The 13,766-nt window shown below is 41.2% G+C and overlaps 1 protein-coding gene across 2 annotated transcripts in view; it reads right to left on the bottom strand.

Annotated features, from left to right (window-relative positions):
• ME3 (malic enzyme 3) overlaps positions 1–13,766 on the bottom strand; it is a 125,320-nt gene that overhangs the window by 85,529 nt on the left and 26,025 nt on the right. Inside the window, exon 1 of one of the 2 annotated variants that reach the window (XM_035571330.2) lies at positions 7,144–7,189. The exons of the other annotated variant lie outside the window; for it this stretch is intronic. The gene's annotated coding sequence lies outside the window, so the exon portion shown is untranslated. Of the gene's footprint in view, positions 1–7,143; positions 7,190–13,766 lie in introns of those variants that run through there. 2 annotated transcript variants of the gene reach the window in all.

Below are 13,766 nucleotides of genomic sequence, written 5' to 3'. Positions count from 1 at the left end.
TGCATTACTTCTCAAATTTTCCACACGGAGATCTGTGTCCTCACCAAGACCTCTCCTGGTTGTCTTCTGCCTTCCTGGCTAGAAAATACCTCTTCTATTTGCACAGTGCAGGAAGGGATGGAGAGTTGGAATCCCAGCGCTCGTGCACACAAAGAATTCAACTGGAATCAAAACAGATTATGAACAGAAGATTGACCATGGAGATACTTGTTATTTCAGCTGAGTGAAATGCAAATATACCAAGAGGCAGCAAACATACACACATGGACAATAAGCTCATTAGCAGCAAATGTAAGATGTAAATCAGATTTCAGAAGAAACCTTCAAATCCATTTTAAGGAATTACCCACAGATCATAGAATATCCTGAGCTGGAAGGGACCCACAAGGATCATTGAGTCCAACTACTGGCTCCACACAGCACCACCCAAAATCAGACCCTTTGTCTCAGAGCATTGTCCAAACACTCCTTGAACTCGGGCAGCTCGGTGCCTTGACCACTGCCCTGGGGAGCCTGTCCCAGTGCCCAACCACCCTCTGGGTGCAGAACCTTTTCCTAACACCCAGCCTGACCCTCCCCTGTCCCAGCTCCATGTCGTTCCCTTGGGTCCTGTCTCTGTCCCCAGAGAGCAGAGCTCAGCGCCTGCCCCTCCGCTCCCCTCGTGAGAGAGCTGCAGGCCGCCATGAGGCCTCTCCTCAGCCTGTTCTTCTCCTCTAGATATAGACATAAAAATTAAATACACATATCAGAGAAACATATTGCGGTGAACATCAAGAAGAACATAATCTTCACTTCTCCATGACTGTCTCAACCTCAAGAGCAAATGCGAGGCTGGGATATGGACAAGGGATTGTCCTGTTTTGTGTAACAGCCACTTGTATCACGGTCAGCATACGGTCCATGAAAGTCCTAGCTTGTGTTGCTTCATCCCGCAAAAAGCTAGAAACAAGTGCCTGTTTATTGAAATAACTGAAGCCCCAGTTCAATGCATTTGGTCAGCAGCTGCGGTTGGCTCATTCCCCTTGGTATGACCCAACACCTTGGGAGGGTCCATTGCTTGCTGGTGTCCTACCCATGATGAGTACATTGTGGAATCAGCTACAGGGACCTTTCTGAGTGTTACTTTAGAGGATGACTCATCCTAGACAGGACCAGCTGCAGCTAAAGGCTTTCCCATGAAAGCCATACCTTTCCCACACAGACTGCGCACACTTGAGATGTCTCAGAAAGGACTTGACCAAGGCTTACAACTCTGCTTCCCATCTTCACAGAATCACAGAATTGAAGGGGTTGGAAGGGACCTCGAAAGATCATCGGGTCCAACCCCCCTGCCAAAGCAGGTTCCTTAGAGCAGGATCTTCTTCCCCTCACTCTCTCCTGTGGTCACCAACAAATCCCGCGCCATTGGAGGAGTCAGCTTGGACACCACAAGGGAAATTCCAAGTGGATTTGCCTAGCTGCTTCCCAGGATGGACTCACAGAGCTGAGGCTATCTCCAGGCACCCTGGAGAAGCAAAGAGAAGCAAACTGAAACCTGAGAGAGATGTTAACCACCTCATTTGGGTCAAGCCTTACCAAAGGGTACTGGCCCAAGCAAAACCAGAATCTGCTTCTACATCTCTCCCCTCCTCATTTATGACTGAGGATTTTATTTGGCTTGCAGATGCCTGTCTGCTTGTACTCTCTCTGGATAAGAGAAGTTCCCCTGCCTGCCCATACTGATGTACAGCCATGGTTCAGCACAGATTTCACTCACCAGCAGCACAGCAGGAATTTGATGACTGCATTTTTCTTTCCCAAATGGAAGACAAAAGCTACGAAGTGTTTCTGATGCTTTGAACCTTGCAGACAAACTTAGGAAAAAAGAATCTCATTACTTGGGACATATTTTACCTCCTGCAAAGGGTGAAACAGGCCAAGCGCAGAGACAACTTAAAAAAAAAGGCACAAAAAAAAAAAACACAGAAAAAAAAGAAAAAACAGAAAAAAACATCTACCCCACCCCTGTAAACTCACTCAAGTCTAAAGCATTACCCAGCATTTCCAGAGATCTCCCACTGTGGGGAGCTACAGACCACAGTGCCTTCAACTCACCCAGACTGAAAGAAAACGAGGAGGCTTTAATACAGCAGGTAAGAGCTGGATGTTAGGGTTTCCTCCTGGAGAATATATAACAAATGCTGTGGTGAACAGGGAGTCAAAAGAGATGCAAACCCACATGCCAGAGCCAAACGGGTCCCCTGAGCAAGCTGCTGGCACATCCAGTATTGCATATCCCCCAGACAGACTCAGGTAGCTGATGCCCTGGAGGAATGTCAGCTCTTTCCTTCTTCATAAATGCTCCTGGCTCTTTGTGTGCTGCTCCTGATAGCTGAATTCCCTTCCCGACCCCCAGCAGGCGATCGGTTTAGGCATGTGCCCTGAATGGCAGCGTGCTATTCCAGCCAAAACAGGCTTTTTTAAATCATTCACATTGACACCAGGTCGTGAGCAATCGCTAAGAAAAAATGTGCTTGTTTTAAGCTACTGCCTTGGTAGAAAAGCTCATAGTTATAAACAGATGACCCTTTTACACCTAGTAGAGAGCAATGAGAAAGAATAAATAACTGCCAGAGGTACACTTGAATGAAGTGAGACGAAGTAGCACAAGGATTTCAGCATGAGCTGAATGCATAACAGACAGCTGAACGCAGACATGGCATTTAGGGGTCCCAACAAAAAGCCTTTACAGAAACGAGGGATGGTGAACACAGAAAGCCACAGCGGAGTGGCAGCAAGTCAGCCACAAGCGGAAGTGAAGACGTTGCCCCTTACAATACCTCCAGGGCTGACAGGCATTTGAAGATTTAGCTGGAATATCCACTCACCTACAAGACTCTAGAGTGCACGATGACACTGACCTCTCAAAAGGTCAAATTCTTAATAAGCAGCAGAGTGAAGAAAGCACAAGAAACAGCCTGTTTCTCAAATTCCAAGCAGGCCAAATTCGTCCCTGTCAGCAGCAGAGCTGTGTCCGCTGGTACCAACCTCGGCCCTGCCTGGAGTTGGTGTCAGCTGAATTGGATCCAACAGTTCCAAGAAGGTTTTGTTGGTTCTTACACCCTACCCCCAAACTGTTATTATTTTTTCCACCTTTTGGTTTAACAATAACAAAATAAAGACACAGTGCAAAGAACAAAGGCCAAATAAATGAAAGTTGTTCCATCTGATATGGATACTGATGGAGATGATACATACGGAGATATCACTTTCTGGCAGGAAAGGCTGTTTAAGTTGGTTTGTTTAAATTCAGAATACAGGCCACAGGTATACAAAAAGCATTCACAGATACAGTTGCAAAGGCATTATGATCCCCACAGCTTACCAGGTTGAACAGGTAAGTACTTCAGAAGGTTATACAAGTATAACCTGCAGAAGGTTATACAAGTATAAAATCCTTTTTTCCAGTATGTTCACTGTGTCTGCTGTATTTTCACAGCCAGTGCATATTTGTTGAAAATATGAGACCCTATGATTCAGCAGAAGCACTAATGCTATGCAACACACAGAAAATGAGGCTGAATTTATATCAGTTCCTCCCTTCCATCTGCCATACTGCCTCTCATGTCTATCGCCTACTCCTACTTCGAAACCTCTCCTCTCCCTCTCTCTGCAGCTGATTTAGGTAGATCAGCTGGTGGCATCAACTTTCTGTACTTTTAGGTGGTTCGGTTTATACAAGTCACAGAAACATGACCTAACGACAAAGCTGCATTTAATTGTTTGCTCATTACTTCAGAGAGAGTAAGCACCTTGAAGCAAAGAGGTTTTTTTCTAAACACCTGCAGAGCGTGGTGGACCACAGAACTGCAGCACCAAAACACTAGCCCTAAGCCTCTCTCAACCACTGTGGGAATGGCTTAGAGCTTTACTGAGTACATATAGCCTAAAATAGGATAACTGCATTCCTGGCAATAGCTGAAGAGCTCTTAAGTAAACAGTTTCAGGGGAAAGTTGATGAAAGGAGACAACAAACACACATTTCAAATCTCTGGACACTGTTGTCCATGTTTATGATAAGCTGCAGCAATTTTTTTTTGCTCTCCTCCCACCACTTCTACAGCCCCGTGTTCAGTTTCCTTGGCTACATTAGCATCACAGAAGATGCAGTAGGTATTTATCTGTAGGATTGCCCCAAAGTCAGGAAATATTAGCATAAAAGCATGCACAAACTTCTCATTAATTTCAGTAGAATTGAAATCATGCTGACATGAGGCCACAGTTTATATCTTGGTCTGGTTCTAACTAGTGCAAGTGGTTTTTCTTCCATAATTGTATACAGGCATATACACAGCTATTGAAGTGGATGTGGATAGGAGATATGCTAACTGTAAAACTCTTTAAGAGAAAAAATGGTTGGTTAATAATCTTTTATCTCTCAATAGCAATAGGTATTTTCGCCTAGGCTTTAGATGAAAATTAAGAGTATGAAGATATTAGAGATTTATTACCTTTTGCTGTTAAAGGAGTTAAACTTTCTGTGTCCTATACATTAAAACAAAAACAAAACAAACAAACAAACCACTACATTTTCATATAAAATGTGCATGGCCAGAGTGGATGGCAAATACAGTGGCAACTCACAGACGAGACAGAGTCCAGACACCAGAGTGACACTGCGAATCTTCTAGATTTTAAAGTCCCTGTAGGAACTGCCTTCCTGGAGATTAGAGTGCTACTCTAGAAATATAAATGTAGCATTCACAATGCATATCGAGCTTCTGTATTTTCATCTGCAAAAGGAAACAAACTGTGGAATTGGCAGAACATAATCTTCTTATGCCTTTAGGAGAACACACTCAAATGCAACAAAACAATCCATGGTTGCTGTAACAGCAAAATCCCCAAAGGAATACAAAGGGAGGGTGGGCAGATGGGGGGAGTAATTTAGGATGGGACTCAATGCCAAATCTGTCAGATACGTTACTATACTGCGTGTGAAGTACGAAAAGTTTGCAGCAAGCTCCACACGATAAATCCAAAGACATTTGAGCGCATTTAAACATCCTGGGTCTTCTGAAGGCTGTAAACAGGAAAAATCAGCTTAAAGCCAGAAAAGATATGGTAACAGAGGAACACAGTGCAGAGGATGTTACACAAGATCAGCAAGGCTTGGAGGCTTGGAGAAGCCCAGCCTAGAAGCAGCATGGAGGAATGGTACCCTCCCAGAGCCTGGATGCAAAGGGAAGAAAGATATACATTTTCAACACATACTTAATGCAAGTCCTAAAGTAGAATTCCTTTTGGAAAATAATCAAACAAGAAGCCTAAAATAACAGACAAAGGAGGAAATATCATCCCATCTACAGAAGGCCAAGTCTCACCCCAAGCAACTTCATGGTCCTGCAGTTACCTCTGGTAACAGAGAAGACAGACAGCTCTTTAGCAAACCTGCAAGGTCAGCTGCTTTGCACCAAGACACAGGCACTGAAAAGGAAGGATGTTTGCTAAATACTCTCTACAAGTACATTTTTTTATATTGTAGCTATTCATAGCACATTACAATCACAATTTGTGATTATTCTTTCTAACCTGATCTAGCGAAAAATGTCCCTGCCCATGGCAGGGGGATTGGACTAGGTAATCTTGGGAGGTTCTTTCCAACCCAAACCATTCTATGATTCTATGAAGAATCTCATCTGGCCAGTCTAATTCTTACCATTTATTTTCATCTGGTAAAAAAGCTATCTCCCAGTGACTTGACAGTCACAGGACATCTTTGGAAGTAGCAATTCATTAAACAGAGTGAAATGGCAAATATTCTCAGACATAAATTAACTAGTTCTTTAAAGCTGGAGATAAGCTTTGTACCTTCCTGCAAACAGCTGCTTTAGGGGCTGGTGAGACAACAAACTTCTTCAAGTCTTCTCAGTGAGTGACAAACCATGGCCTAAAGGCAAAGAGCAGGAGTCTGAAATCAGCTACTGACCCTGAAAACACTGTCTCATTCCATCATTCAGAAATTAATATGTTTAAACTAAATGTCCTGGGCAGAAAAAGTCATTTGAAGGACAGTTTTAAAAGCGTATTTTTTCAGAACTTTGGGCTGTTTTTTAAATTACTTGCTAGGCATCTTATAAAATTACCCACAGAGGTAGTGCACTACTGAGTCTAAAAGTTGGTGTGTGCTTCAGAGACCTAAGTCTACTCAAGAGCCTCTACTAGTATTTAATGACAAGCGCATTGCCCTGAGACAAGACAAACATTTCTTTGCCAAGTGCAACCAACCTTCACATTCTGACTGCAAAATTTCATTTTTTAGCATTTTTCATGGTCTTCAAACACAAGCGTTTGTAATTATTGTATTATCTACATCAACACTTTAATATATAAATTCAAATTAATTAGTTAAGCTCAGGATCTTGCCTAGCAGCATTTCCTGTTCAGTGATTCACATCAGCGTGGACTGATCCTTATTGGAATGCCTGAAATCTTTAATTGTGTTGCACGTGAACACAACAGGATCTTATGTTCATGGCAGTGATTTAACGTCCACTCCCCTTTAATGAAGTAAGTCTTTGAAGTGATCCACGGCGAAAAAGATAACAGTCCTAATACTTTGGACAATACGACTTAAGGGAGTCCCTTTACTGATCAGCATAAGCCCCGATACTTCTGCAACAACTCTCGTAGCAAATAAATGTCAGCAACAGTTGGGCTTGTTTGGAAATGAGTTCTGCTCTCCTTCTGGCAATAAACAGCTAAGGAACCAGTTTTTTTCTTGAAATAGTGAGCTTGCTTCTCAACAGATTTTGATACCACTTACCAGCAACACCTGGAGCAACTCCGCTAACATTAATAGCATAACAACAGGGTAAAATCAGGCTAAGTGAAAATATAGACTCAGGACCACAGACATTAAAAGTTTTGTGTCTATTTATAGGAGATCCAAGCTTGGCCTGGTTGATCTAACTCTCATGTGTATTCATAAAAAGCAAGTAGGTACAATGCAGGAGATGAACAACGTGAACTTGATAGAGAATGTGCACTGAAATATTTTTGGCTGCTTCTAATCTCATCATCTCTTATTTACCCAGTGAATGCAAATTGCTTTAATATTATTTTTCCCTCAATACCAATAAACTTGAAAATGCCTTTACTCACTTAAGCACGTCCTTCTTTTCTGCCAGGTTTATAACATCCTTTAGAAGAATACAAATGATCTGCAGGCTGTACCATATACCTGCATGAAAGAGCACAACTTTACTGTTCTCGCATTCCAATCTAAATGAACCCAAATCTGCTGCAGTCTGGAAACTAAGAGGGGCCATTTAATCAGTAACGAATATGGCCACAGGCTCCTGAACTGGAACTACACTATTTCTGGCCGGTACCTAAGCAGGTAAACTCAAGACTCTCTAGACACATTTGTTTAGATACAATGTGTGTCTACCAAATAAAAAAAGAAAAAGAAAAAAAAGAAGAAGAACGGTCAGATATTCAGTTGGTGAAAATATTCAACTGGAAACCTGGAAACTCCTGAAAGCAAAGTCTTCTTAAACATTATTAATAGCAGGAACAAGGTAATTCTTCCATCAGCACCTTAACTCTCCTGATCCACTCCAGTTTGCCATCTCGTTGTAAGAGCAGTAATCTGGTGTGCAGCAGATCTGAGTTCAGTTTGCTAGGTACAACAACAAATTCCCTGATGAGGCACTTAGACCATTTTCAAAATTGTCAGTAATTTTGAGTGCCTATTTTGAAACACTCTGTGTCTGAATTTTAGATACTTTTCAGGAAGCTCAGAAGATGGCAAGGACTTCAAAAGCAAACTGAAAACAGAAAGACCAAAACCAAACAAATAAACCCACCCCATGTCAATTTAGGGGCATGGAAAACTTGTGACTTTTCATCTCCCTGTTTTAATTCCGGGAGGGGGGTGGGGGGTGTGGGGGGGTGGTTCTTCCAAGAAGTAATCCATGAAAATTGTATTCTACATTTCACAGATGCTGGGAAAACAAAAGTTATCTTTGCCCATCCTTTCCATGTCACTCACGATTCTGTCAACGGAATAGTCCCAGTCAGGTCAATTGCTCCTTATGTGGAAGCCATTCTTCCCCCTGATCATCCTTACTGCCCTTCTCTGGACCTCTGCCAGGCATCCCTTTGTGCAGGGCATTTATGAGCAAGCAGAACAGGGCAGATCTCAGCACAGATCCCTCCATAACTTCACTGGCAACTTCTCTTCATTCACTCCAAGACTTTGTTTCTTATTTTGTTAATTACTGACATATAGACACATGGATATTTCCTGCTCTATCGCTGCTGCTTTGTCTCCTAAAAAATCTTTGTGGAGGGCAGCATCAAAAATCTATCAAAATCCAATTAGACTGTATCAACCAAACCACATTTCCCATCTTATTTGTGATCCCTTCAGTGATTTACAAACCATGAGGTTTTCTAAATATGCCTTTAGAGATGCCATACAGACTCTTCCCCAGCAGATTTTATTTGTCCAAGCATCTACTCATTCCATCCTTTATTAGACAGTCCCTGCTAATTTGCTGATGCAGGTGTTGCAGGCCTGTAGCTCCCCATGTTTCCTTGGAATCTTTTTACAATGGGCATCTGTTGTCTTCAGATACTGAGAAAGTTTTAAGTGGCAATAAGTATTGCTGTAAGCAATGCAGCTACTTAATCCTAAATTTCCCTACAGCTCACAGTTGAACACCATCATAATTGCAGGATCTAGTGTATCATAACTTCTTCCATAGTAACTTCAATGTTGGACATTTTCTCTCCTGAATTTACCCCAGAAAACTCTACGGCACCTGTTTCTCCCCTGTTTCTTCTATAATGAATAGCAGTAAAAATAATTCAATTGGCTTCCCTGCAGTTGGGTGCCTATCATCTCCAACAGCTTCTTTTTAAACTGAGGTCGTCAACTGACCCTAAAGACTCTCGGGCTGGCTTTTGCTCTTGATATGTTTGAATAATTTTGTACTAGTTTTGAATCCTTTAGCTAATTGTTCCTTCTTTTTTTTTGCTTTACATTTATGTATCTCTTCTGCAAGATATTACGATTTATTCCATTTTTATTCTTTGGATACAATTTCAGCTTTTCAAAGACTGCCTTCCCATCTTTTCATAACCTAAGTTACTTTGCTGTTCAGCCATACCTGCTGCCTTTGACCATTTTCCAAGCATTTCTTAAGAGGTGATTTATACCAGTGATTCTGGTGTGGTAGTGTTCAGCATCCCCATACCTCCTGTAAGGATTTAATTCTCTTAAGAGCCCTTTTTGACATCCTTTTATCAATTTTCCTCACACACATAGTTAACCTTATAAAAGCTGAGCACAACTGTGACATGCTCAACTGTGGGTTTTATCTTTGTAATGACGCTGGATCTAAAATACCTCATAGTCACTGATACCGAGCAGCACTTAAAAATGCAAAATTTTCAGCCTGACCTGGCACATTACTTAATGCCAAGCAAAGGACTGTATTTTATTTTTTTTTTGTAGAGTACCTTGATCTGCATGAAAGAATCACTGTAGCATCTCTACATTTCATCTCTGGACAAATGTTAGACAATACATGAAATAACTGATGTGGTGGTAACTGAAATCTCCATGTGCAAATAGTATTTTCTGCCCCTGTGATCTCAGTGTGTGCAGACACTGTCCCAGTCCTAGCAGAAGAGCAAATTACATGGACCATATATTCTGTTTTTCCAATTTAAACATGGAATGTCAATTCACATTGTCTAGAATCTCTGACAACTCGTGCTACCTAGCCTGATCTTTAAAATATTTTGTCCGGTTAGCCTTTATTATTTTTTTTGGAATGAGGTCAAACACCACAAATTCATCCAGACTTGACTTTACCATGAATTAAGCCTTTCCAGGTGGCAGGTGATATCTAAGTACTCGAAGTACAGTTCTTCTGCTCTCTCTTATGTCTAAAATAAGCTACTGACAGGTCTTCCTGATGACCTTGTAAGGAAAAAAGTCCCCTATCTACAAATCATTTTAGAGTAAAAACAAGAAAAAAGAGTCTGAAAAATTGCTGGAAAATATAGATTCGGGTTGGTTTAAAAATGCTATTTGTAAGTATTTTAACTGGAATAGAAATGGAGAAATGAAACAATTCTCCTTGGCAGAGATTTAAACAAAATATGGCTTCTGCCAAAAGTTGTAGTTTAGTTCTGGTCTCATTTGAAAAACAAACATCACAGAGCATTAAAATCTTCCATTTTATATCCCTTAAGCAGCAACAAAGCATCAATGTCAAGCTAAATAAAAAGGAATGAACCTTTTAATAGTTGGAGTTCAATGGCTAGAAACAAGCGTCTTCAAGCCCCTGAGCTCACAGCCTCAAGCACAAGGACATACCTGCTCTTCCAGATGTGTTTTTTGATACCTATGGCAAACCAAGTTTTGTTGTTGTTTTCTTTTTCATTTTTTTTGTTCGTTTGTTTAAATAAGAAAGATGCCCAACACCACACAAAAACCAAGTTTTTATTGTTGCCCAGATGTGGCAGGCTTTGCAAGGTGACCTGAACCATGCACACCAGCCTTCCCCATTCTGCACTGACACTCACTGACCATGGCTCTGCATTGTTCCTCATCATAGCCAGGTACCTCCTGATCCTGAATCGCTCCCTCTCCCACCTCCTGCTGTGGAACAGTGTCTCTCGCTATCTGAATTAACCATAATTATCACATCATATCATAATTATCACAACATATGCTGTACAACTCTAGACAATATAATTATGGAACACATTTATTTTAAGAATTTTTTCCATGTGCATGTTCACCTTCTGCCTCATTTTTTCCTCAGACAGATTACTAAAAATCTCAATTGGCTGGGTTCAGTGATTTATCTTTACCTGCAGGGCCCTTGGAGGAGGCTGAATTTTTTGTTTAAAATTTATTCCCTCCTCTTTTTTGTCTTTCTAAAAAGATGTATAAGTTCCTTCCTCCTTCCACATTTTAAACTCCCTTTTAATTATTCTAGCTTCTTAAGTTTGAGCTATTAAAATAAAAAACTCTGCAATGTGGTAACAGGAAGGAGAGAAAAGAACAGCAAAGAACAGCAGGTAGCTTAGGTAGCTGGGTTTTTATTGTACTTAGTGACAAAAAGTATAACTTTCTAAAAAAGATGAGTAAATGAAATAAAAACTAGAGCGCTTGAAAGTCTCATTTTAACTGGAAAACTTCAAAGAAAAGTTTATCGCTGAAAAAATTTTGAAAGAGATTTTTTTTAAAGGCAAAAAGTTTAGGAAAAATAAATAAGGAAACGAACCCCCAAAATTCAGCTCTCACCTTAGAACCGATGGGGTATTTCCAGCTGTTTCTGTTCCCAAAGATCTGGGGCTGACTGCTTGCCCAGCTCTACTCGTCCTACTGGAAAAGATGACGAACAATTCTCAGTGGGCTTCAGGATAAATTCCTGTTCTTGTGGCTCTGCCACAAATCAACAGAGAGCCACAGAAAGAATTCCAGGTTGAATTCCCTGGCTGCAAGTGGGATAAATTATGGCAACCACAAGACAGGCACCAACTACAGCCTGAAAGACAATAAAACAAAACAAAAACCAGAAAACCCAACCATGGTGACAAACAGCCAAGACAGATGAAACCACTTCTTGGAGGTTCTTGGACAAAGAAGCTTGAAAGCACACAAGGAGGGCTGCTTAGTCATCTGGGATGTAAAACCTGACAGATTAATGTAACAAAGGATGCAGTCAGGAAAAAAAGTGTATTTTAGAGGCAAAGTTGGAGAGTGCTTTACCACGGCAGCATCTCTCCAGGCAGCAGCTGGGTACTGCTGGTTGTTCTGGTCCATGCAGGTGTTTTTATGGACACTGTTACTGTGAGGAAGATGCTGAAGGCCATCAGCACAGTCAGCCCAACTCCACTCCAGCCCGCAGGTCACCCTCGTATGCCATCTCCAGCATTTAAGTGTCATAAACCCCCCCACAATATTGAACGAAGCGACAGGGCTTTCCTTCCCATTTTTTTCCCCGTGGTTCTAGCTTTCCATTTTATTTTCTTCCACATTCTCTGCACAACCAAAGCCAGTATGAGAGGGCTCAGGGACACCCCTCAGAGAAGCCAGCAAAGGAGTGCCCAGGAAGATCACATGCATGGACTGGGAGCACACACAAGCTTTTGGGTTGGCCCCCATAGCTCCACATCGGTGTGTGTCACATCACAGGGAGCCCCTAAGGCTCATCTGTACAGTTTTGCCATCATGGTATTGCTTCCTCTTTGAAAGAGCTATTTGCATTGAAATTCTAACATATCAATTTATTAAATATGTTCTGAAGCTGTGGAATATGTGCTTATGTGATCCACTTGAAGTTACAGCTTCGGTTTATAGAAGTAATTTCCATTGCAGAGTTGTTTACCTTAGAATTCTTATTTTCTTATGAAATGAGAAAATTGACTTCATATAACTGCACATTTCAAATTCATTTTCTAGCTATACTCCAACGCACCAGGGCTTTCCACTATCAATTCTCCATTCTCTCTATTCACAAAGATTCTACTCATTTCCCATACGAATTTAAGCAACTGGATAAGAATAAATTACTTTTAAAAAATCATTGATTTTAGATGCACTAATTTTTGGTGATCATCTTGTGTGGATATAGGAGGGGGCTGGTTTTTGTTGTTTTTTTGTTTTGTTTTGTTTTTTTAACCTCAATGTGACTCAAAATTAATCTGCTTCAAAGGGAATCCACATCTCCTGATTCTTAGCATTGTTCTCTCCCCACACACACTGGAGAAAATGGTTTGGACATTCTGGACGTGATGAACATCTGGACATAATTAATGTACTAGATAAAGTAGAAAACTTGATAATAAAGAAGAGATATCCACCCTACCTAGCTAGCCCTAGTAAGTGGTCCTTAAATCTGAGAAACCACTTTAGGTTAGTACATGCTGTCCTACTGCACAGCCTTTATCCCAGGACCATGAGGCCTTCATCAATACTGCCTCCATCCCATCATCATCGCAGGCTCTGAGATTATCTAGAAATGTCTCTTAAGAAGTTGCTGGAAATTGGTTTTTTTTTTTTCTGGAGTGATGCAGAAATCTGCAGTTATACAGTCTCTTCTAATAGAAGAACAAGGAGGCATGAAACAATACCACTAAAGTGCAGGTTCAAAGTAAAATGAGACATTTCTTTCTACACCACACAGTCACCTTAAGGAATGCCTTGCCTTCTATGATACTTCTTTTAATATGGAGTTTAAAAACATTTAACATATTTACAGAAAAAAAAGAAAGAAATCTGTCACAAGCTAACACAACACACAATGGTATTACCTTTAAGTTAGGAGGTCCATGAGCTACAAACTGCTGGAGACAGCAAGCAATGGCTAGAAGTATTACTGCTATCTTGCCTGTCCCCGTTATTCACTGAACATCTGCTGTAGGCCACTGTAAGAACAGGGTGCTAGAATTAATGACCTAGTGTAATTCAAGCCACGTAGACATATCCAAGCAGCAAAATTATCCAACTACCTGAGACACAAGAGCAGGCAGGATACAAAGAGCCATTTCGCTGGTAGAATTGAAAGAAACCCCAAGCCCGTTCAGATTTCTCATGTTTTTTTCATACTGTTTCTTGCTGTGGGGCTCTCTGCAGGCATCTTTAGCATTGATGCTCCCAGGCCAATTCATTGCAGCCCTGAGGCATGTGCCAGGATATCCTACCGCAGTTTGTGCAGAAACTGGAATTCTGTAACTACTAAATAGTGGTTTGTAAC

Source organism: Cygnus atratus, chromosome 1 (genome assembly GCF_013377495.2).
Source record: "Cygnus atratus isolate AKBS03 ecotype Queensland, Australia chromosome 1, CAtr_DNAZoo_HiC_assembly, whole genome shotgun sequence".
NCBI lineage: Eukaryota > Metazoa > Chordata > Aves > Anseriformes > Anatidae > Cygnus > Cygnus atratus.
Note: the sequence above shows the minus strand (reverse complement) of the source record. Positions and strands in the feature narration are given on the sequence as shown.